The 10,640-nt window shown below is 39.2% G+C and overlaps 1 long non-coding RNA gene across 2 annotated transcripts; it reads left to right on the top strand.

The window, feature by feature from the left end:
* Positions 1–4,183: 4,183 nt before the first annotated feature.
* LOC125303398 lies at positions 4,184–8,644 on the top strand. 2 transcript variants are annotated; one of them, XR_007195054.1, is made up of 4 exons: positions 4,184–4,321; positions 7,391–7,499; positions 7,589–7,651; positions 7,852–8,644. It is a non-coding gene; the product is annotated as an uncharacterized LOC125303398 (long non-coding RNA). The 2 variants fall into 2 exon arrangements; XR_007195053.1 differs by lacking the exon at positions 4,184–4,321 and adding an exon at positions 6,639–7,290.
* Positions 8,645–10,640: the final 1,996 nt, after the last annotated feature.

Here is a 10,640-nt window from a genome sequence, read left to right as displayed (position 1 = left end):
ATATGTATATATGAGACCATGCACATACAATGTATGCACAATACATATGTGGTGATATATAAGCTTTATTTGTATAGCACCTTTCATACACAGAATGCAGCTCAAAGTGCTTTACATTTGAAGCATGTAACACAATAATAGTCAGTCAGTCATTATCAATCACTTTTCTTTGCTGTTTATGATCTACTCAGCAACATATCAAAAATATAGAAAATGACGTCATAAGACTGGCAGCCTTAACCCTCTTACCCCCCACAAGCATGCCATATGGCAACTGTGGCAAGGAAAAACTCCCATATTCCAGGAAGAAACCTTGAGCAGAACCTGACTTAATAGGGGAGCCCATCTGCTTCTGGCTGGCTGCGCCCTCAATAGTAGCAGATGTAGAATAATCTGAAAATGTAGTCTACAGGATAAGATGAGTTAACTAAAAGCTTTCCTGTACAGGTATGTTTTCAGATCTTTTTTAAAAAATATTTACTGAACTTCGCCTGCTTGATGTACAGAGGCAGGGTGTTCCATAGTTTGGGGGCATAATGGATAAACATAGCTTCTCCACTTTGTTTGTGGAGCACTTTGGATGCGATTAAAAGATTAGAATTGGATGATCTAAGTTTCCTTTGTGGTTGATAAGATATTAAAAGCTCAGAGATATATGAAGGTGCTATGCCATTCAGAGCTTTGTAAGTAATTAACATAACCTTAAAATCAATTCTATAGGAAATAGGGAGCCAGTGCAGTTCAGCCAATACAGGGGTGATGTGTTCTCTCTTCTTAGTCTTAGTTAAAAGTCTAGCCGCAGAGTTCTGTATGAGTGCCAATTTCTTTAGATGTTTTTTGGGAAGACCAGTGAAAAGTGCATTGCAGTAGTCTAACCTGCTAGTGATAAAGGCGTGAATTAGTTTTTCTGCATCTTGTTGAGTTAAAAAGGGCCGCACTTTGGCAATGTTTCTCAAGTGGAAATAGGCTGTCTGAGTAACTTTACTGATATGGGGCTTAAAACTTAAAACTGATGATATATACAGTATATGTACATTACATGTAACATCTAAAATATATGAGTACTTACAGTTTTTCTCAGTTGCTAAAACACTAAAATCCATTGGCTGAAGAAAGTTCTCAGTTGCTTGAACTCATTAAGCTAATTATTCAGTCTGTTGTCAATACCTTAAACCATTTCACATGGTAAAACACAATTTTTAGAAAAACTTAAGAAACACTCATTCTCAAAACACATTCTGCACTAATGCTCATATACTGTATCCATACTGGTAAACACAAGTGGCAAAAATGAAATAGAAATAGACATACACATGTCATCGATTAAGCACAACCACTCAAAATTGATTTCACTTTTTTCAAATGATGTGACAAAATCAATATACGCCAGTTCAGAAAGCAAACAGGTTGTTGAAGGTGGGAATGAAAATGGATAGAAGAAACTATGTAAGAGGACGAGTGCATATGCAAGGTGGGGGATGAGGAGGAAGGGGAGGATGGCAAGAAAGAGGATTTTTATTGGACACTGTAGTACAGTGCATTGTAGGCTGTATACTGTACAATACTGTAAACAAATCGTATGGCCCTGCCATTTGTTTACAGTACTGACTGCTCAATAGATTTTGACTGGTGCAAGTTCATATCAACAAAGAACAAGAATCAAAGGACAAGTTTGTGAGATGCAGGATACTGTAAAAATAGAGGTACAAGGAGGAGGAAGAACAAAAAAATGCAAAGAGCAAAGCAAAGGACTTGATGTTTCCTGTTTTGAGGCGAAAGTTTGATTTTGCAAGAGGAGTCAGAGGTTTTGTAAATAGTGCTTGTAAATAGGGTTTTATGTTTAATGCTTTAAGAAAATGGAGCAAAGTTTCAGAAATTGTGTTTTAGCAATTGAAAAAAACTGTAATTGTCGTCACTTGTGTTTACCAGTATGGATGACATGTGCATGTGCAGAGTTCAGAATGTGTTTAGAGTTTTGCTGAAAAGTGTAAGTGGGATCTGCAAATTGTGTTTTACCATGTGAAATGGTTTAAGGTATTGACAACAGACTGAACAATTAGCTAAATGAGTTCAGGCAACTGAGAACCTTCTTCAGCCAATGAGTTTTAGTGTTTTAGCAACTGAGAAAAACAGTGAAAAACTTTAAAAAGTATTTCATAATGAGGGGGGAACTAATGTAGCCGAAGGTGTCTATTATTTCATGTTGAGGTTTGCTTCCCAGCATGCATTGCAAGTCAGTTGCCTCGTTTATAGGCTATTATTGTTATTTTGAAACAATATGGTTGAAACAGTTTAGCTTAGGCTCAACTCTTACTGATGTTTTGAACAATAAATTTAATAGTTTATTTTTTTTTTTAAAGAAACCGTGGACGTGAAACTACTAGTTCTGACCCAGTATAAAAGTCCAGCTGACAAATCCATTGTGTATCTTGTTGGAGGACATAAGCCTGAGTGGTTGAATATCACTTACGTTACGGTTACGAAATGGCACCTTTCAATTCCACGTTGCTACAACGTAACCTGACGTTGCAGATACGGATTGGCAACGTTGGGGAGTTACGTTGCAGTTACGAATTGTCACCTTTCACTTTGCATGTTGTGGCAACATTGCTAAACAGGACTGGTGGCGTCGGTAACTTACGTTGCGGTTACGAAACGGCACCTTTCAACTCCACGTTGCTGCAACGTCACCTGATGTGGTTACGGAGTGGCGACGTTGGGGAGTTACGTTGCGGTTACGAATTGTCACCTTTCACTTTGCATGTTGTGACAACGTTGCTAAACAGGACTGGTGACGTCGGTAACTTACGTTACGGTTACGAAACGGCACCTTTCAATTCCACGTTGCTGCAATGTAACTTAATGTTGCAGTTACGGATTGGCAACGTTGGGGAGTGGCGTTGCGGTTACGAATTCTCACCTTTCACTTTGCATGTTGTGGCAACATTGGATACGACGTTGTGGCAATGTATTTTGGGTCATTCAGTTACATTGCAGCAACGTACTGGCAATGTAACGGTGCTAGCTGGGCACCCCCTTAGAAAATAATGTGTCGACGAGTAGGCTTGGGTGTATGAGCTCCCATCATAGTTAGCCACCCAAAAACCTCATAATAGTAGCAGCCAACCTTGCAGCCTAAAAGCTAAACAATACTAAGACACATTTATAACAAATCTTCAGTCATGCACTCATGAAAACAGCAGTCAATGAATAAAATCCTTACGTTACACCATCGGTGATCAACACAGTCTTCACGTCGCTAATGTAACATTAACGTTGTCATTCATGTCAGATGTTTCTATCTAAGTAAGCTAAGCAACTTGGCTACAAACAACTGTAAATTGTGCTATAGAGTTTAAGAAGGAATGAAAGGTTTATTTGACAATAAAATACCGATTAGGTGTACTTGACATAAAGTTGACAGTCATGAAGCACGGGAGTGAACTTTATCGCGACTACGCGTCAAGGACATGTTGCAGCCTCTCCTGATGCTAACGTTACCTAACTTAGCTAGTTTTCTATCAGATGACAAGCAAGCAACATCGTTCAAAATAGAACAAATCGTTAAAGTGTCAGTCGTAGTAGGTCTGTAATCTTGGTTGACATATAGTAACCACGCATTATGTTACGGCCATGCATACAAGGTGTAATTACCAGCAAAAATAACTTTTAAAAACGATTTTGAAATAATAACATGGATAACAAGTAATATCATAAAAGGACTTGTTTTTACCTCAGATGATCCAGTAGTTTCTCCTTTAGACGACGTCAAGATCAACGATGCATAGTGCTTCCTGCTGTTTTTCCTCTAGTGGAGGGAGACGTCAACTCTTGATTTTTCCTTCACGTAGTAAAAGATATTCGCGCCACAAATCCCTTAACCAATCATATCGAAAGATAGCCTATGATGTGACGTTTTTGAGGAAGTTTTCATTGATAAAATTGGTTGGGGTATGGCGGACTGAACGTCATCGGTACTAGGGTAACTGTTACCGAAATTAGAATGGGCCGGTTAATTAATGAAATTGTTAATTGTTAATTGTTAATTAGAGTGGCTTGAGGTTAACATAGCCTAAATACTGTAAATGTTGACACTAATAAATGTGGCACTTGGGTCACTAATGATGGCCACTAGAAGGGTGTATGCCCTCCTTAAGATGGCTCTTCCCTATATAAGGGGGGAGGGAGGGGATGATGAGTGCCACTGATTGTCAGCACCTGTGTGCCGCTGCTCCTCAGACGTGCAACCAGCCAATGGAGGTTGCTGGTTTTCTCCTTGCCGGGAGATGTAAGCAGATGTACTTTGTCCGGTGGTTTGTAAGTGAGTAATTTCAGCGTCTGCAGAGACTACGGGGGATCTTTGGCCATTGCTTCTGGGAGGATTGCGGCATAGAGGCTTTGTTGTGGCAATCGCTGTTCCTCTTGTGTTCTTTTATCTTTTCTTTTGGTTATATGTGATTGTGTATGCTTGTGTTTTTCTTTCTGCTAGCCAGCAGTGGAGGTAATTGCTGATAGATGGATCAGCTTGTGTGAGTTACGTGGACCACTACGCTGGTTAGCAGGCTTATATTGTTTGTTTGTTTTTGTTTGTTTGTTTGTTTGTTTGTCAAACCATTCCCTAAGTGTCTTTGTGTAACCCAGCGTCTATTGCATGTATGTGGCTGTTGGGAGGTGGAGCGGGGTTTATGTTTGTGGCACGTTTACTTGAGTTTGAATCCTTTGTTTGGCACCTGTTGAGGCCCTGAGTGTATTTGATCTTTTGTTTGGTTGTTGAGTCCTTTTTCTTGGTTGTAACCCCCCTGCTCTGTCTCAAAGTGGATGATTAGAAGCTGTGCTCTAGCACTTTCACTTGTAGGGCTTTGTTATATTCCGATTCTGCCAAGTTTGTAATTTACCAGAGCACATTGCTCGTTCGTCGCTGCTGTTCTCAACGTGTTATGTTTTGTGGCATCGTGTTAACCTGCTCGCGTTGATGTTACAAATAATAGCACTAGGCTACCGTTTCTTTTAATTAGTTTTAGTGTACAGTCAGTCCTTTTAGGCAAGTCACTCGGCAGCAGTGGTGTAGTCTAGTAGGCTAGTGGATATACTGTATGTAGCTGGATCTAGGCTACTGTGTTGTAGGCTAGTAGTTAGCTGTAGTGGGTAGGCTATACTGTGATCAACCCCAAATGTATCCTAGTCTATTTTAAGTGGATATACTGAGATGGTGATGCTTTTTAAGTGGGTATAACCTACTGAACAGTCCAAACTAACAATTTTAAAGTGTTTTGTAAGAATTTAAGAAATTTTTGTATATTTTAACTTTTAAATGCATCAACCAGGTGCACTTTAAAAATAAATCCAGAGGTCAGACTTGCGTATTTTCATGGAAATATTTGTGCTGTAGCCTAAGCTATTTTGCACTGAAGAATTATAACCATGCATACACAGGTGGAATAGTTATGGTGATATTGCAATAAGTTCACAACCACAAAAACATATGCTACATTTCACAGTTCAAAAATGTGTGTACATTTCAGCACTCCATGAAATTATGCAGAAGTGGTCGCCTGTGTGATTCAGCTAGTTCATTTAAGATAATATATTGGTCATTGTAATAGCCTATAGCCTACATGCTATTCCTTTTTCAGGATGTACCCATATCTGCATGATGTGAATGTTTGCATATGGCTTATGTCAGGCTTTATATATTTGTGTATTTGCGTTATTTGATTTTCTTCATATTTTTGCATTAATGTCACTAGGAAGCATGCCAATATAAATATATTCATTTATCTGTGTAAGTGGGATTGGCTGGAACCTGACAATATAAGAACCATGATAGTGGGATAATCTATGGCTGAGCAATTTACAAAAATGTATGTAGGCCTACTGACAAATAGTTTACATTAGAATACATTATAATTTCGCCCCAATGAGGCTATGTAGAAATGTGTTGCCATTTCAAAAACGGATTAGGCTACTCAGGAACCACTTATTATACAGAGGCATGCTTTATATCCTCGTATTCGGTACGGTTTGCTGTTTATTGTGATATTGGGTTTGCCACGTGTTATGTGAAGGGTTAGTGAGATATTAAACCGAGAGTAATGGGTGTGCACTGTGCAAAATGCAAATATGATTAGCCTAAATTGCACGTCAGTTCAATAATTATTTTCTCGCGAACCATTTATCACAGCAACTTGGCGCTAATATCATTGGAAAGCTTAGACTCCGCTCGTTCACATGATGTGTGATCTCATTTGTATAGGTTTAGTTTAGTTTAACCTCATCTACCAGGTATTTGACCTACCAGGTTAACACTTCAGCGTGAAAAATACTCAATAATACTCCTATTACCCCATACCTGAATGCGGGGGGAATGCGCCTGGGATGGCTTCTGAAGTAGCATCGCAAATGAGAGAAAATTTAGAAAATTCCACAGACAGAGGGTGTTCTTGAACCCTCTCACCGTCTCTGAAAGCATAACCGTGGCTCAACAGGTAAATCTATAGATAGGCTAAACTCATTTTTCAGGCATCTGACCGACCGGGTTGACACTTCAGCGTGAGAAATCGGGGGGGTGGCGTGTGAGTGTGTGAAACTAATCAAATGCGTGTGTCTCACGGCCAATACGTGAGAGTTGGCAGCTATGCAGTCCTGCATATGTAGGCTACACTAGAGCCATAGAGATTGCTATAGAGATAATGTATACACTGTCGGCGGCCATCTTGTAACACAGTTTATCGGATAGACGATTCAAGTGAATAGACCTCTGAATTTTGCCTTCAGAGAAAGCTGAGATCCGGTAGCCTATCTTGCAATTTTTGCTATGGGAAAATAACATGGGGAGAGAATTATTGCACTCTCCTGGGGACGAAGAAGTCTGAAATGCAGACATTTTGCTCAACACCTTTGTCCTCTGCCTTCGAGTGGTAGGCTAACTGTGATCTTTCGGTAGGCCTACGTTAAGACAGCAACTTAGATTTTTGCTACCCCAGACCTAACTTGCAATGTAACTTGTCATAGGTAGTTAGGTTAAATTAACACCCTGATCTCCTTATAGGCAAAGATGGCAGTTTTGGTTCCTTTTTGTAGTCGAACTTCAGAGGTCTGTTGGGAAGCATACAGAAAGGGGCGGAATGTGTGTAGTAGGCTATACACAGCTGCCATACTGGCTTTACAAACTAAGCCCATGCATTTCTATGGATGCTGTGTCTCCCCATTAGAAATTCTCTGGGCTACAATACAAAAACCAAGTCAAAAGCTGGGCCAAATATCCAGTCAAGAAAATCTGGTTGTGTACAGGTGACTGATTGCTGCAATACTATCAATAATAGTTTTCTCTGAATGGAAATACTGCTTTGTTCTACTACTGGCTCACAAAAACTTTGTTTTCTTAACATAGATTCATACACCAAAGCTATGGAAAAATGTCAGCGGCTGATGGACACTTCTTGCATTGAGGCGGAAGAAGATGCGAGCGTCCGCAAAAGGCAGTGCAGGGTCATGTGATGGTAAGACCTCTTAAATACAGACTACATTATTTACACAATTCAAATATTCTTTTTGCAATCAGTGCAGATTGTATGGTCTTTTATTTCAGATGACTCCGTTCCGCAAGCAAGAAAGCATTCCAGGATGGTGCGTGTGCCTGGAAGCCCTGTCTGTAAGTTAACATTTATACATGTATTTAAGAAACCAGTTGAGTCATATTTCCTACCATGGAACTTCTGACATTCATGTTTATTAACCTGGTGCATATCATGTGGCTGTTCTGATGTATTTGTCTCTTCCTGAATACAATTTCATGACAAGGAACTTGAGTAACTTGAGTAACTAACTTTTTTTTTTTTTTGTTGTAAACAGCACAAGTGACTCATCACACAGAGGGAGGTGGCTTGGCCATGGAGACGGAAATAAGATTTAAGAAGACTCACTTAATTTGTTCACATATGCAAGTATATAATGCATTTAACAACTAAAACTAACACCATCCATTTTTCCATAGCAATAAGGACAACCATTACCGCATGGCACAGCGAATGGATGCATTTGAGGAGAAGATGGATGAGCTGCTCATGCTCTTAAGGAGCTCCCAGTCATCTCCCTTTGCTCCAGTCGATGACATATTGCCGTCGTCCTGCTCGACAGTCACTGAGCTGCAGGAGAGGAGGAACAAAATGCCCTCCCTCCAGGACTTGTACTCTGGGACCTAAGCGGGCAGAGACCATCACCAAAGACTCCACATATCCTGCACACACACTCTTTAACTTCCTCCCCTCTGGCAGGCGCTACAGATCCCTGCACACAAAAACAACTCTTTTCCCACTGCCATCACTCTCCGGAACTGCAGATAAGTGGGGTCATCCCCACTTTGACCATTCACCTGCACATTACATACTTTATCATTCCAATATGTGTCTTGCACACTACATTTGCACTATTACTTTGCACTCTACATCACACTCCATGTGTACTTATATTGGTATTATGTCTTATTTCTATAGTTGTTTTGTATATTGTGTTGGTATCTGCCACAATGTATATTGTTGTCTCTATTGTACAGTATGTCTGTCTATTTGTTGAATGTATAGAGCACCTAACAAAGTCAAATTCCTTGTGTTAGTATACTTGGGTAACATGGAGTCTGATGTTTATATATGTTTTTAGACCTTTTGTATTTTGATGATTGTATATTAAAGTTAAAATCTCATCAATTTTGCCTGTTCATTAATTCCTGCAAAAATATAATAATGCATTCCTGCTCATGCAGTTTAAAGTAATAATAAAATTGGTATGCAAATTGCAATGTTAGGGGAAGGATCCCTAAAGGTTGCAACGTTTAGGGAACGTTATGGGAATGTTCCCTAAAGGTTGCAATGGTTAGGCAACGTTAGGGGAAGGTCTATGAAGGTTGCAACGGTTAGGGAACGTTAGGGGAAGGTTCTCTAAAGGTTGCAACCTTTAGATAACGTTAGGGGAACGTTCAGGGAAATTCTTGGTTATCCCTTTCGTGCCCGTGCCGAACATTCCATTTTTGGTGCTGGATGACCTCCTTACACAAAAAAACGTATTTCTTGAGTATAATACATACCATCAATGGGATATACATACCATTGTAATCAGAAGGGTCAGTTCTATCAAATGATGTAAAATACATATGGTAATGTTGATCTAGTAATGAACAGTCTTCGAAAATCCTCTCCAAATGTATACCGAAATTCGTTAAAATTGAATTTCATTAAGCATAAAATGAATTTTCATCATATTTCTATACGAGATAGAGAAAAATATAGAGTGTATGACATGTTCAGCAAGTTGTGGGCTATTTAACAAAAAAGACTGAATTGGAATATCATTAACCTTTCAAAAGTTATGATAAATTAAGTGATAAGTGTAAAAAAATGCAGTAAACGGGATTTAGAATGTTGACAGAATTCACATTCTCTTTCTCACCAAAAACATAAAAGTATGCATAAAAACTAATAATGAAGTCAAGACACAATGGTTTAGATTTATTTGGTCCATCAGAATAAACCATTTATTTGTATATAAGCAAATGCTACAGTCAACAATAATGATATATAAAAGAAAAACATGTACCTTACCAGTAATACAGGAAGTAAGTATACTGTATATTTATTGAAGATCAATTCTGAATAGAGACATAGAATACATTTGATTCAACAACTTCCTTATATAAATTAGTGTAATATGAAAATGATATACATCTATAAAATGTATTACTTATGAAAAGCTAGGAATACAATCAACTTCAACATCACTCAAAAATCAATGTGTCTAAACATTTGAAAGTGGATAACATAGAACAAGCCTGTTGAGAATAAACACATACACACAAACTCACACACACACACACACAGAGGAGGATAGGGAAAGGTGGGGTGGGGAACCTGAAGGTTAAACACAGAAGACCTATGACTCATAACGAAACGCATCCCCTTCTGTAGAATGCCAAATCTGACAGCAATTTTGTTTACCAAAAAAGCAGTCACCTACCGCTAAACTCCAGGCCATACAAGCTACTTTAGTGTTATTATGTATTGTTTTTATAACAAAGTCAACCATTTTTCTTTGGCTCCTGCTGTACAGGAATATGTACTTGATGAAAAGACGACAGAGTAGTAGTTGGAGCAGCTGAAGGCGAGGCTGAAATTTTGACGGAAATGCCTGCCAGCTGTTGTGATAGATTTTCACCAAAGTCTTTCTGGCTGTAGCTACCAAACCTAGGTTCAACACCAGATTCTGCATTGCCAAACTTGAAATAATAAGAAACTACTGAAACAGCAATGTCAATGGAGAAAAAGTGTACACAATATGTATTTCTCATTTGGTCAACGCTCCCTGATCCCTTCAAAGACTTGGTTCCCCAGTAGCAATGGATATTAGGGAGGGAAGTGAAGTCCCATGTCAATGATCAATCCCAGAAAACTGTGAAACTCTTCTGGGGTCTCTTCGTCCCATGCCCCTGCACTGTGTGTTTTGCATCTGACGGCCTACTAAGCACAACCTCCCACCCGTTCGGTTGGTAAAACCACATATGCCTGGGACAACAACATAAAAATCAACATAACAAGTCTATTTCACAGTGTTTTAGTGGCAGTCTACACCACCCCACGCACGCCACCTAAATC

Source organism: Alosa alosa, chromosome 1, assembly GCF_017589495.1.
Source record: "Alosa alosa isolate M-15738 ecotype Scorff River chromosome 1, AALO_Geno_1.1, whole genome shotgun sequence".
NCBI classification, from domain to species: Eukaryota; Metazoa; Chordata; class Actinopteri; order Clupeiformes; family Clupeidae; genus Alosa; species Alosa alosa.
This window is presented reverse-complemented; position numbering and strand designations above follow the sequence as displayed.